Source organism: Haliotis cracherodii, unplaced genomic scaffold (genome assembly GCF_022045235.1).
Source record: "Haliotis cracherodii isolate W230 unplaced genomic scaffold, xgHalCrac1.p SCAF_2, whole genome shotgun sequence".
NCBI lineage: Eukaryota > Metazoa > Mollusca > Gastropoda > Lepetellida > Haliotidae > Haliotis > Haliotis cracherodii.
In genome coordinates this window covers 58,151,927-58,164,425 of record NW_027266275.1, presented here as the reverse complement: position 1 = coordinate 58,164,425, position 12,499 = coordinate 58,151,927, and positions in this window count along the sequence as shown.

The window sequence follows — 12,499 nt, the reverse complement described above, 5'->3', positions numbered from 1 at the left end:
TTGAATGCATCTTCTCTACTTGGATCACATTTCACATCCCTTCACTCTACTTGGATCACATTTCACATCCCCCCACTCTACTTGGATCACATTTCACATCCCCCCACTCTACTTGGATCACATTTCACATCCCTTCACTCTACTTGGATCACATTTCACATCCCCCCACTCTACTTGGATCACATTTCACATCCCCCCCGCTCTACTTGGATCACATTTCACATCCCTTCACTCTACTTGGATCACATTTCACATCCCCCCGCTCTACTTGGATCACATTTCACATCCCTTCACTCTACTTGGATCACATTTCACATCCCCCCACTCTACTTGGATCACATTTCACATCCCATCACTCTACTTGGATCACATTTCACATCCCATCACTCTACTTGATCACATTTCACATCCCCCCACTCTACTTGGATCACATTTCACATCCCCCCACTCTACTTGGATCACATTTCACATCCCATCACTCTACTTGGATCACATTTCACATCCCTTCACTCTACTTGGATCACATTTCACATCCCATCACTCTACTTGGATCACATTTCACATCCCATCATTCTACTTGGATCACATTTCACATCCCTTCACTCTACTTGGATCACATTTCACATCCCTTCACTCTACTTGGATCACATTTCACATCCCTTCACTCTACTTGGATCACATTTCACATCCCTTCACTCTACTTGGATCACATTTCACATCCCATCACTCTACTTGGATCACATTTCACATCCCTTCACTCTACTTGGATCACATTTCACATCCCATCACTCTACTTGGATCACATTTCACATCCCTTCACTCTACTTGGATCACATTTCACATCCCTTCACTCTACTTGGATCACATTTCACATCCCCCCATTCTACTTGGATCACATTTCACATCCCTTCACTCTACTTGGATCACATTTCACATCCCTTCACTCTACTTGGATCACATTTCACATCCCCCCATTCTACTTGGATCACATTTCACATCCCCCCACTCAACTTGGATCACATTTCACATCCCATCACTCTACTTGGATCACATTTCACATCCCCCCCACTCTACTTGGATCACATTTCACATCCCATCACTCTACTTGGATCACATTTCACATCCCATCACTCTACTTGGATCACATTTCACATCCCATCACTCTACTTGGATCACAAGGTGGTTGAAGATAGTAGTGGACTTGTACTGCAAAACCATTGTACAGAGTTGTGTCCCTTGTCAATGCCAGGATCCTCATTATAATACTTTGGTTTTACCAAAATAGTAAATGTCTGTCCCCTGTGGCTTTCCTCGCACATGAAAACGACCCGCAACTTATGACTGATATGCAGTGTAACCAACTCACTGATGTGGAAGGACAACAAACAGAAAATAATATATGTAGCTTTTATTGTATAGAAGCCTATTCTTAATCTGACAAGTCAAAATACAAACATGTATATACACCAGTCTATAAACCCAGAATACTTGCAAACTCCACCTGATAGTTACAATTGTGCATCGGCAGACTTTTGAAGCACCATCTTTCACTGTTGGTCATTGGAATACCTTTGTAGTAGGGAAACATTTGATTTCTACAGATGTTTGCCCCAAATGCCTTCAGTTGGGAATATTTTACTCAAACACTGTCTGGGGGAAAAACAATCATCTTGTGTCTCCTTCACAGTAATCAGATCAAATATTTACACATCCGTAGTTTTGTTGATTGAATTAGTAAGATTACTGCACCAAGAAGAAAAGGTCGGAAGATGAGGATGGTGGTACATGCACCTGATAATGGTTCAGCCTCTCATAGAGATGCCCTTGTCGAGGATGTCATCATTACCTGGTTGATTCCTTATCAATCTGACAACTTCAGAAAACTGATTTGTTCCTTCGGATGGAATATTGCCTGGTGAGTTGGGGTGAGGCTCTTTCATTAAGAAAATAGGATTAACTATAGAACTTCACAGATCAAAACAAGATGTCAGTCTTAGGTTGAGGCTCTTTCATTAAGAAAATAGGATTAACTAGACAACTTCACAGATCAAAACAAGATGTCAGTCTCCACATATCATTTGTTTTGTAAATGCCAGCTTTTTATTATGTAGAACAGAACTTTTGCGATGTGGTTTTAAATTCTCCCTTTCATGCAGGGAACAAATTGCAGGTGTTTCCATTAAACTTCATCATTGTTTTTAAAAATTACATGAAAAACTATTTTATTCAATTTGAAATGTATAGAAAATATATTTTCTACTTTAAATCTTTTAAACTTTCGTGTAAAGTTACATGAAACTGGTCAGTTACAAAACCTTGTAACAAGACAAGGGAGTTTAAGGGCCTTCAAACCAAGCAAGGATTCAGATAAAAATTGTATAACAATGAATAGCCTGACTCGATGCACTACCAAAGCAGTAAGATTACTTTGCAAGACAACTTTGGAAAATAAGCATAAAAAAGAACATTTAAATGTATCAGTTTAATATGACAACCCAGTAGCAAACAAATACAATGCATTTACAACAGACAATATTTTTTGTATATTTCTACTTTAATAATGTAAGTTAATAACTAATATGTTGCAGAAACAACTTAACAACACTGGCTCTGCCCTTTTTCCTTTGTTTGTTTGTTGTTTAACGCTGCACTCAGCAATATTCCAGCTATATGACGGCGGTCTGTAAATAATCGAGTCTGGACCAGACAATCCAGTGATTGACATCATGAACATCAATCCACGCAATTGGGATCGATGACATGCATCAACAAAGTCAGCGACCCTGACCACCCGATCCCGTTAGTTGCCTTTTACAAGAAGCATAGTCGTCTTTTACGGCAAGCATGGGTTGCTGAAGACCTTATCTACCCCGGATCTTCACGGGTCGTCCTTTTTCCATGGCCTCTTGATTTTGCTTGATTTAAAGTATGACTGTCATCATCAGCTTATTTTTATTCCACGTTTAGGCTTGGTGGATCGATAAAACAAGCACTAATAAAACAAACATCTTAGAATCTCTGAACCAGGGGTGACTGGTCAAAAACAGGTCTGAGCTGGTAAACATGAGATAACTGTCTGTTTCCTGAAGCTCTTGCCTACATCAATCTCACTAAAATGTTTTAATCTGCATGAAGATCTGACAAGCCCTCCATCAAAGGTTGCAAGTGGTGAACCCTTAGTGAACTTTGACTTCCAAATCTACATGAAAACTGCATGGTATCTTGGGCCAATCACATGTCAGTTTTTTAAAACAACTTGGCTTAATTTCTTTGAAGGCAGCAATTTTTGACCAGATGAATAAGTGAGTATGTTTTTTATGCTGCTTCTGGCAATATTCCAGCATTATCATGGAGGGGGACACCAGAAATGGGCTTCAAATTGTACCCATTTTGGGAATTCAACCCAGGGCTTAGGCATGAGAAGGAAATGCTTTGACCACAAGGCTACCCCACCACCCATGGAAGAGCCCATTTAGATTTTATACATGATATAATACTTTTTATAATACATAAAATATGGCACAATATAATAATTTTCACATTTATATGTTATATATTATGATGAATCATACTAAAATAGTGGTATAAGAATCAGACTAAATAAAACATAATAAAAGAGAACTGAGACCGCAAAAAATGTAAGTTGAAACATATGATATAACTATTTTGGTAAAAATATGCTGAAAATAAATTAGAATTGCACATCGTTTTGGAGTGTGGAAAGTTCTGCGTAAGTTTTTAAGCAAGCAAGTAAACATCACTTTTAAAAGTAAGGATGAAAATGCCGAGTAAGCGTTTGTTGCAAAGCAATATATCAAACTAAAGCCTCGATATAATAATAATATCATGGGACAAATACATAGCATACATTCACAAACAGTTCTAGTTATGACATCAATATGAACTAGTAAAAAAGTATGACAATAAACCACAGTTCAAATAGAACAAAATAAGCAGCCTAAGCACTTTTAGAAATTGGCATGAATCTTACAGCTTGAACCAATCACTGGTACTTAATGCAGTAGAAGGGGCAAAGATTAACAACTAGTCTCTGAAATAAAAATATTTTAGAGAAAAAAACAGTTGTTAAATTATCTCAATAAAATATGATAAAAAGCCAAGAGACTTTCTTAATTGTATTTGTATTTGAAAATGTGGTCATCCTTCTAACAGTTATAATGTATTCTGTGCATAAGTTTGTTGTTCTTAATATGTACATCTGAAGCTCCAGGAATTAAAGAAATTTGTAAATTTTACAATAATTGCACGTTTATAAACTTATCCTATCTCACACTATGCATTTTTATTCTTCTCTTGATCCAATGGGGAAACGTGCCTAAAAAAAGGTTTCTAGCTTCTAAACAAACAATCCACCCGAACACACCTAGCATCACCATGGTCATCTCGCTGAGCACGTGGTTTCCCCGGCCAACTAATTCTCTTTCTTGAACTTAAGAGGCTACAGGAATTGTTAAATGGGGATGGACGGGTGGGCAAATACCGTGTGAGATAGGATAAGTATATAAATACACAATTTATTGTAAAATGAGTTTTTGTAAACTTATCCTATCTCACACAATGCATTTATCCCATGGTTTGATGGTGTGGCGTAACTCCATAGCCTATGAAGGCAACAACTGTAGGATACACACAAGCAATATTAAGTAATACTGTCCAGTGTCATAAGACAAAGCTCGTGGATAGGGAAGAAACACTCCAAAAATGTGTTTTGACACTGCTAGGTGAACAAATGAAACACATGCAATCAGGAGCAATGTGCGAAACATGTGCATACGCAAATGAACGTAGTTGCAAAGCCACACAATACAATGTACAATGTATTATCAATTCAGAGATGGACTCCTGCCAATCAGAACAACATGACAGTGATATCACCATCTCCCATGAATGACAGGACATGTCAGGTTGGCATCTCTTTAATGCTTTGTCAAAACCATCAGTCACGTCTCAGGGATTGACACAGAAGGTGAAGATGTAAAGAGGAACAACTGACCATATCTACTAAAGAAGAGGCGACAGGATTCAAAGGAGGGATGGTAAATAACCAATCAGTTTTTCTGGGAAGAGTTTTGGCGATGAACTCCCGTAAGACCAGGAAAACTTTCCCACGCTTAGTACATTCCAAGAGAACTCTGTTAACGTCTAATGCATGAATCTCAGTCACTCTAGAAGCCGCCACGAGAGCCAAAAGAAAGACAGCTCGATATATTCAAATTCCTTCTTGGCAAGTAGCTCGTATAGCCAAAGTTAGATGACGAAGTATGACGTTAAGATCCCAGGTCAGTGGTTGGAACAGAGATGACTGGTCCCCAAACTTGTAAGACTGAATTAAGGATTGCCGTTCCGCAACCATAGAAACCTTTGTGCCTTTTGTAGGCGCGTCAATGGAATTGATTGCAGCAAGGTACATAGCCAAGGTAGATCCCCTAAGCTTAAGTGATGAACAGAGATGATGAAGGGAATCAGCAATTTGTTGTTGACAAGCAGTAGCAGGTAAAGAAAGTGCGACAGTAGACGTCAAAAGCCTTGCGCTTATGGTCGTACAGGGACTTGAACGACGATCTATGAGCAACAGACTTGGTCTTGGCTACCTCTCTGGAGTAACCTTTGGCAACAAAGGATTTCTGTAAATGAATCAGAAATACATTTTGTGCGTTTTGGGTGATGAGTGGAGCAACTGGGAGAAAGATTGAAGGACCAAAAGCAGTGTGATGTGAATTGTGGATTTTATGTTCTGCAGGTTCCCCGAGGTACAACACCGGTCGGGGGAAAGGTGTAAGCGTGTAGGCCCTCCCACCAGACTGCTAATGCATCGTGGTTCCAAGCCTGTGGATCTAGGATGGGAGATACAAACTTGGATAGTGAGTGTTGGTTGGTAGAGAATTGGGTTGCGAAAAGATGTCGAGTCATAAAGGGCCGTAAGGAGACTCCTTCGCAGATATTAAGACGGTACCAACCACCATTGGAAATGTGGTCATTGGTGATTCGGCAGAGAAATTAGAACCTGACACACGTTCAGAAAAAGAATCTGTTGGCTGGGGAAATCATGTGTTCAGTGTGTAGGTCAACCGGCATGAAAAGTGTGCATGACCCAGATTGTTGGGAGGTGACCATGGTGACGCTAGGTGTGTTTGGGTGGATTGTTTTTTCAGAAACTGGAAACCTTAGTTTAGGCAAGTTGCCACAAATTTGGCTTTTGTAGAATTGATGTTTTCCACTTAATATTTTTTTTAGGGTCAGTTGATCTAAAAAGTAAGTAAACAAAAAATAGTGCCACAAGGATCTGAAGTTCACCTGAAACAATGATGAAACAATAGCAGTCATGTCTAAAATCAGATCAAAATTCTGTGAGTACTTTTGACATAGCTGGGATCATTCGTAAATATTTTGTATTTGGGCATTGTATTTGCAAACGTAAAAATACAAAGAGAAAACAAGGGTAGCTTGACCAAAAAGCAACACATGCTCCCCAAAATAGTATATGTTATTCCTTGTATCACAAATGTCTTGATCCATGTAGAAACAGCTGAGTAATGGCAAAAAATGACATTTTCAATATGGCTGCCATGGACGACTGGAATTCTGTGAGAATTTTTTTATTAGAGACCCTAGCTGCAATAATTCATACAAAGTTTCAGCTCCACAGGCCTTGAAGTTTCTGAGATGAAGTCGATTAATGACGGATGGATGGACGACGTGTCATGACATAAGCTCACTAGACTTTCAGTCAGGTAAGGTAAAAGATATTACCAAATATCCTCACAAGAGGTGATAGTGATATTTCGCTCTATACTTGAAGCCCTATTGGGAATTTCGAGGTAGAAAAGGTCTCTTGTACCCCATGAGAGGCAACTAAAATGAGCACTGCTCTGGACATTCTTGAACATTTTCATGATTTCTTGTTTGGAAAACAATCTTTAGGACATTCGGTCATTGTCATTAAATATGAACTGATCTGAAAATATGTGACTTAAGTGATATATATTTGCATGATGTGAAGGATGAAGTCTACATGTGAAGGATGAAGTCTACGTGTGAAGGATGAAGTCTATGTGTGAAGGATGAAGTCTACGTGTGAATGATGAAGTCTACATGTGAAGGATGAAGTCTACGTGTTAATGATGAAGTCTACATGTGAAGGATGAAGTCTACGTGTGAAGAATGAAGTCTGTGTGAAGGATGAAGTCTACGTGTGAATGATGAAGTCTACGCGTGAATGATGAAGTCTACGTGTGAAGGATGAAGTCTACGTGTGAAGAATGAAGTCTACCTGTGAAAGGTGAAGTCTACGTGTGAAGGATGAAGTCTACGTGTGAAGGATGAAGTCTAGGTGTGAAGGATGAAGTCTATGTGTGAAGGATAAAGGATGAAGTCTACGTGTGAAGGATAGGGTCTACGTGTGAAGGATAAAGGATGAAGTCTACGTGTGAAGGATGAAGTCTATGTGTGAAGGATGAAGTCTACATGTGAAGGATGAAGTCTACATGTGAAGGATGAAGTCTATGTGTGAAGGATGAAGTCTACATGTGAAGGATGAAGTCAACGTGTGAAGGATGAAGTCTACGTGTGAAGAATGAAGTCTATGTGTGAAGGATAAAGTCTACGTGTGAAGAATGAAGTCTACGTGTGAAGGATGAAGTCTATGTGTGAAGAATGAAGTCTACGTGTGAAGGATAAAGTCTACGTGTGAATGATGAAGTCTATGTGTGAATGACGAAGTCTACATGTGAATGATGAAGTTTGTGTGGAGGATGAAGTCTACATGTGAAGAATGAAGTTTGTGTGGAGGATGAAGTCTACATGTGAAGGATGAAGTCTAAATGTGAAGGATAAAGTCTACATGTGAAGGATAAAGTCTACATGTGAAGGATAAAGTCTACATGTGAAGGATGAAGTCTACGTGTTAATGATGAAGTCTACATGTGAAGGATGAAGTCTACGTGTGAAGAATGAAGTCTGTGTGAAGGATGAAGTCTACGTGTGAATGATGAAGTCTACGCGTGAATGATGAAGTCTACGTGTGAAGGATGAAGTCTACGTGTGAAGAATGAAGTCTACCTGTGAAAGGTGAAGTCTACGTGTGAAGGATGAAGTCTACGTGTGAAGGATGAAGTCTAGGTGTGAAGGATGAAGTCTAGGTGTGAAGGATAAAGGATGAAGTCTACGTGTGAAGGATAGGGTCTATGTGTGAAGGATAAAGGATGAAGTCTACGTGTGAAGGATGAAGTCTATGTGTGAAGGATGAAGTCTACATGTGAAGGATGAAGTCTACATGTGAAGGATGAAGTCTATGTGTGAAGGATGAAGTCTACATGTGAAGGATGAAGTCTACGTGTGAAGAATGAAGTCTATGTGTGAAGGATAAAGTCTACGTGTGAAGAATGAAGTCTACGTGTGAAGGATGAAGTCTATGTGTGAAGAATGAAGTCTACGTGTGAAGGATAAAGTCTACGTGTGAATGATGAAGTCTATGTGTGAATGACGAAGTCTACATGTGAATGATGAAGTTTGTGTGGAGGATGAAGTCTACATGTGAAGAATGAAGTTTGTGTGGAGGATGAAGTCTACATGTGAAGGATGAAGTCTAAATGTGAAGGATAAAGTCTACATGTGAAGGATAAAGTCTACATGTGAAGGATAAAGTCTATGTGTGAAGGATGAAGTCTACATGTGAAGGATGAAGTCAACGTGTGAAGGATGAAGTCTACGTGTGAAGGATGAAGTCAACATGTGGAGGATAAAGTCTACATGTGAAGGATAAAGTCTACGTGTGAATGATGAAGTCTACGTGTGAAGGATGAAGTCTACATGTGGAGGATGAAGTCAACATGTGGAGGATGAAGTCTATGTGAAGGATAAAGTCTACATGTGAAGGATGAAGTCTATGTGTGAAGGATGAAGTCTATGTGTGAAGAATGAAGTCTACGTGTGAAGGATAAAGTCTACGTGTGAATGATGAAGTCTATGTGTAAAGGATGAAGTCTACCTGTGGAGGATGAAGTCGATGTGTGAAGGATGAAGTCTACATGTGATGGTCTGATTGTTAAATGATGACAAATGTATTTGTGACCATGGTGAATGGTAATATTTGTTAAATATGAAGATGGTGGTACCTGTAATTAAGAAGGAAGAAAGTCAGTTTGTAAAGACAAGTACCATGGCACACCATTTCTTTCAGCCCTTATGACAAAGGAAGCTTCCTCTTCTTTGTGAATTGTTCTGTAACATCACACAACACAGTACATATGACTATATCTAGTCTTCTTTTGTTCAAAGTCTGCTCTTTCAATCAATATTGTACTATGAACAATTCCTTTCAACTAAAATTAAATATAAGACTGATAAAACTTATAAACATTTAAAAAGGTCCTTGTTTATACATTCTATCTAAGTTATTTGATTACAAATCTACCAAAGACTAGCTAGTGAATGAAGTTTCTTAAAAAAGATATGAAATATGACCAGAGACATTCTTTTGCCTCTAGTTGTCTATATGAATACATTGATAAATATACTAATATTCCATGCCATCCAGGCTAGATAGAATACGAACAGAATACTGTTGTGTACAATATTGATGAGGTAACAAAGCACACAAGCAATAGAGCTAGTGTAATTGAGCTAATACCCATTTGCAGCCAATACTGGATCTAAGAGGGACCAACCATTTTATATTTTGGCGGTGGCCCAGGATTGTTTTGAATTTTTTGGGAGGATTCATCCCCCAACAACCCCACCCAAGCCAAATTGTTCATCGGACAGGCTTGTTGTCTTGTATTAAAACAAGTTGTGGTTCCCCAAAAGAGTCTTGAGCTCCTCCCAGAGCAACAAAACTGTACCCCTTGAAGGAGTGACATAAAAATACCCATACCATAAAAATGATTACCGTATTCGACGTAATAAGCGTCCTGTTCTAATGAGCGCCCACCGCGATATTTGCTAATATATTGGCTAGAGAACAATCCCAATTAGCACACCTTCCGATTGATCAATGTACATAAGTCTTATTTATTTGTGTATAATACGCACTTATGTGTTATATGCACCCTTAATTATTGGCAATTAAATTCTGGAAAATATATCTGTCGTGTATGATACACACAGACTTTTCTTTTGTATCATTTCACTGTCAGCATAAACCACAAAGTTTATGATCTTTCACCTGTTTTTTTTTCTCACCAAAATTATGTTCTAATAGGAACCCCCTATTTCTAAGTTTGAGAGCATCCCGGGCGCTTATTACGTCAAATACGGTATTAAAAGGTTGGTTCCCAGTAGAAGCAAACCCTGGTTTCAGTGCACCTGAATAGAACTCCAGGCACCTTTATCTTTGTAGAACACATAAGGCCAGGGCTGCTTCTTGTTTTACAGACAAGCCAAACTGAAATTTAGAAAAATAGAAAAACTAAAAAAACAAATGTGTTTACACTTGTGACCACTTAGCTTTCTGTAACTGATTATTTTGGACAAAACATTTTTATTGTTTAGATGAGCCTACACCAAAATGTGCAGAAAACAAATATCTGTAATTTTGTTTTTATCCTAGTCCGCCCCCTCAAAATGTGTTTCCAGTTTCCTGACTGTTTACCCAAGTCCACAAAATGATGTGTTCTGCAAAGACTGCAATTTTTTTTTCAATACAATAATAAAGCAATAAAATATAAAATAAAAATACCTTCCTGCCCTATTTTGCAAAAGCCGAAGTAGGAAACAAATATTTCTTTTTGTCCCTACCATAACGAAGTCAGTGCAGGAAAGGGAGAGGTCTACAAATCAGTGTGGAGGCCCAGCTGCTAACTACATCATACAGAGTGGGTGTAATCAAGGAGTACATTCAGCTTATACCTCGGAAACAGTAATCAATGATTTCTTCAACCTTTCATCGCATACCTATCAAATACTTCTCCCCACATAGCTATTCTTGCCCTTGTAGTCCAGATTTCCAGATCAAAGAAAATCTTGTTGCCATGGTAGCCTTGTAACTTTGGCATCATTCAATGGAAGATTTAAACCTCCACTTCATTTTGAAAATACAGCATAATATTTCACACATGCACATGCACATATTTGTAATATAATATTTGATTAATAGATTTGTAACATTTTAGTTTTGACACAAATCTCATCTATCGTCACCATAAATACATTTGCATAATGTTCAGTTCTGCATTTGCTATATTTCTATACACATTTGCATTACAAATTCACCCCGTGTTCTCTGAATGCCATTATTTATCTACAGTATACATCTTTTAAGAAAGGTTTCCTTTGGACATTCACGTTATGCACTATTCTGTATCGAGGCTCTCTGATTTCAATACATTATTGTTGTTGCACACACAAGCAAGCATTCAAGCTGGCAGAGGAAGGGAGGTAACTCTGATCACAGCATTGATCGACGGAATAACTGAGCTATCACATACAATGACATGACATGAAACAAGGTCCAGTACACATTAAATCAGCTGTATATATTGTAGGCAGGTTCAAGCTGCAAAAGCCATAGGAAAAATAACAAATGCAGTGGTCACAACTCAACCCACTCATATATCAATATGACCATTATATGGGACCATTATATAAAACATTTATCATATTTACATTAAAACTATAGCATAAAACACATCTTAAGATTGGCTGTGACTTTAAAAAAACATTTGAACAAAAGACCTGCTACATTGCACATCTTACATCCCTCTGTAGTTTGATACGCTGAAGAATCACTACTACATTATCAAAGCAATCAGAGCTGGGGAAGACTTGCCGTTCGTCGGCTGCACACTCACATTTTTGACAGGTCATGACAGTGCAAGGCGTCAGTGCAACAGTACACAATGAGACTGATGAAAAAGGTGGCCAGCTGGTTTTCACGGATGAGTGTGAGTCTCCTTGAAGAGTTTGTAGCCACTTTCTCCAGATTAGTGGGTTATCTCCCTTGAACCATTACTGGCCATCTTGTTTCTGGAAGTGTTCACTTTGCAGGCTGACTTAATACATACTGTCTATCACAGGCTTCTTCTCTTATTTACCACATTATACAACTTGAGGAGGAAATATGTCGCCAAACTCATTATGTTAATGATACATGTTCCTTCTTTAGAAACCACATATATGTCTCCTGCTATCTTCAAATACATTTTCCCGAATTTGATCTCATTGAGATTTTGAGGTCAGAGAAGCATCATTTGTAAAAAACATGTCCTGCTGAAATATGTTGCTAACACCAACAAGAGAATGGAGATCCTGCATCAGGATAATCTTAATGTGAGGTACTGTAAGCACAACATTCCTCCTTCACCCGTGAATACATCAACTGCTTTGCCTATTTTTAACCAATGAATCAAGCAAAGGCCAGGTTTTACTGAGCAGCAAGTCCTTAGTCCAATGAGTGTCCTGCTAACATCCCACGAACAGCAATGTTTCTCCCTTGACAACCTGTGCAACCAATGAGTGTCCTGCTTACATCCCACGGACAGCA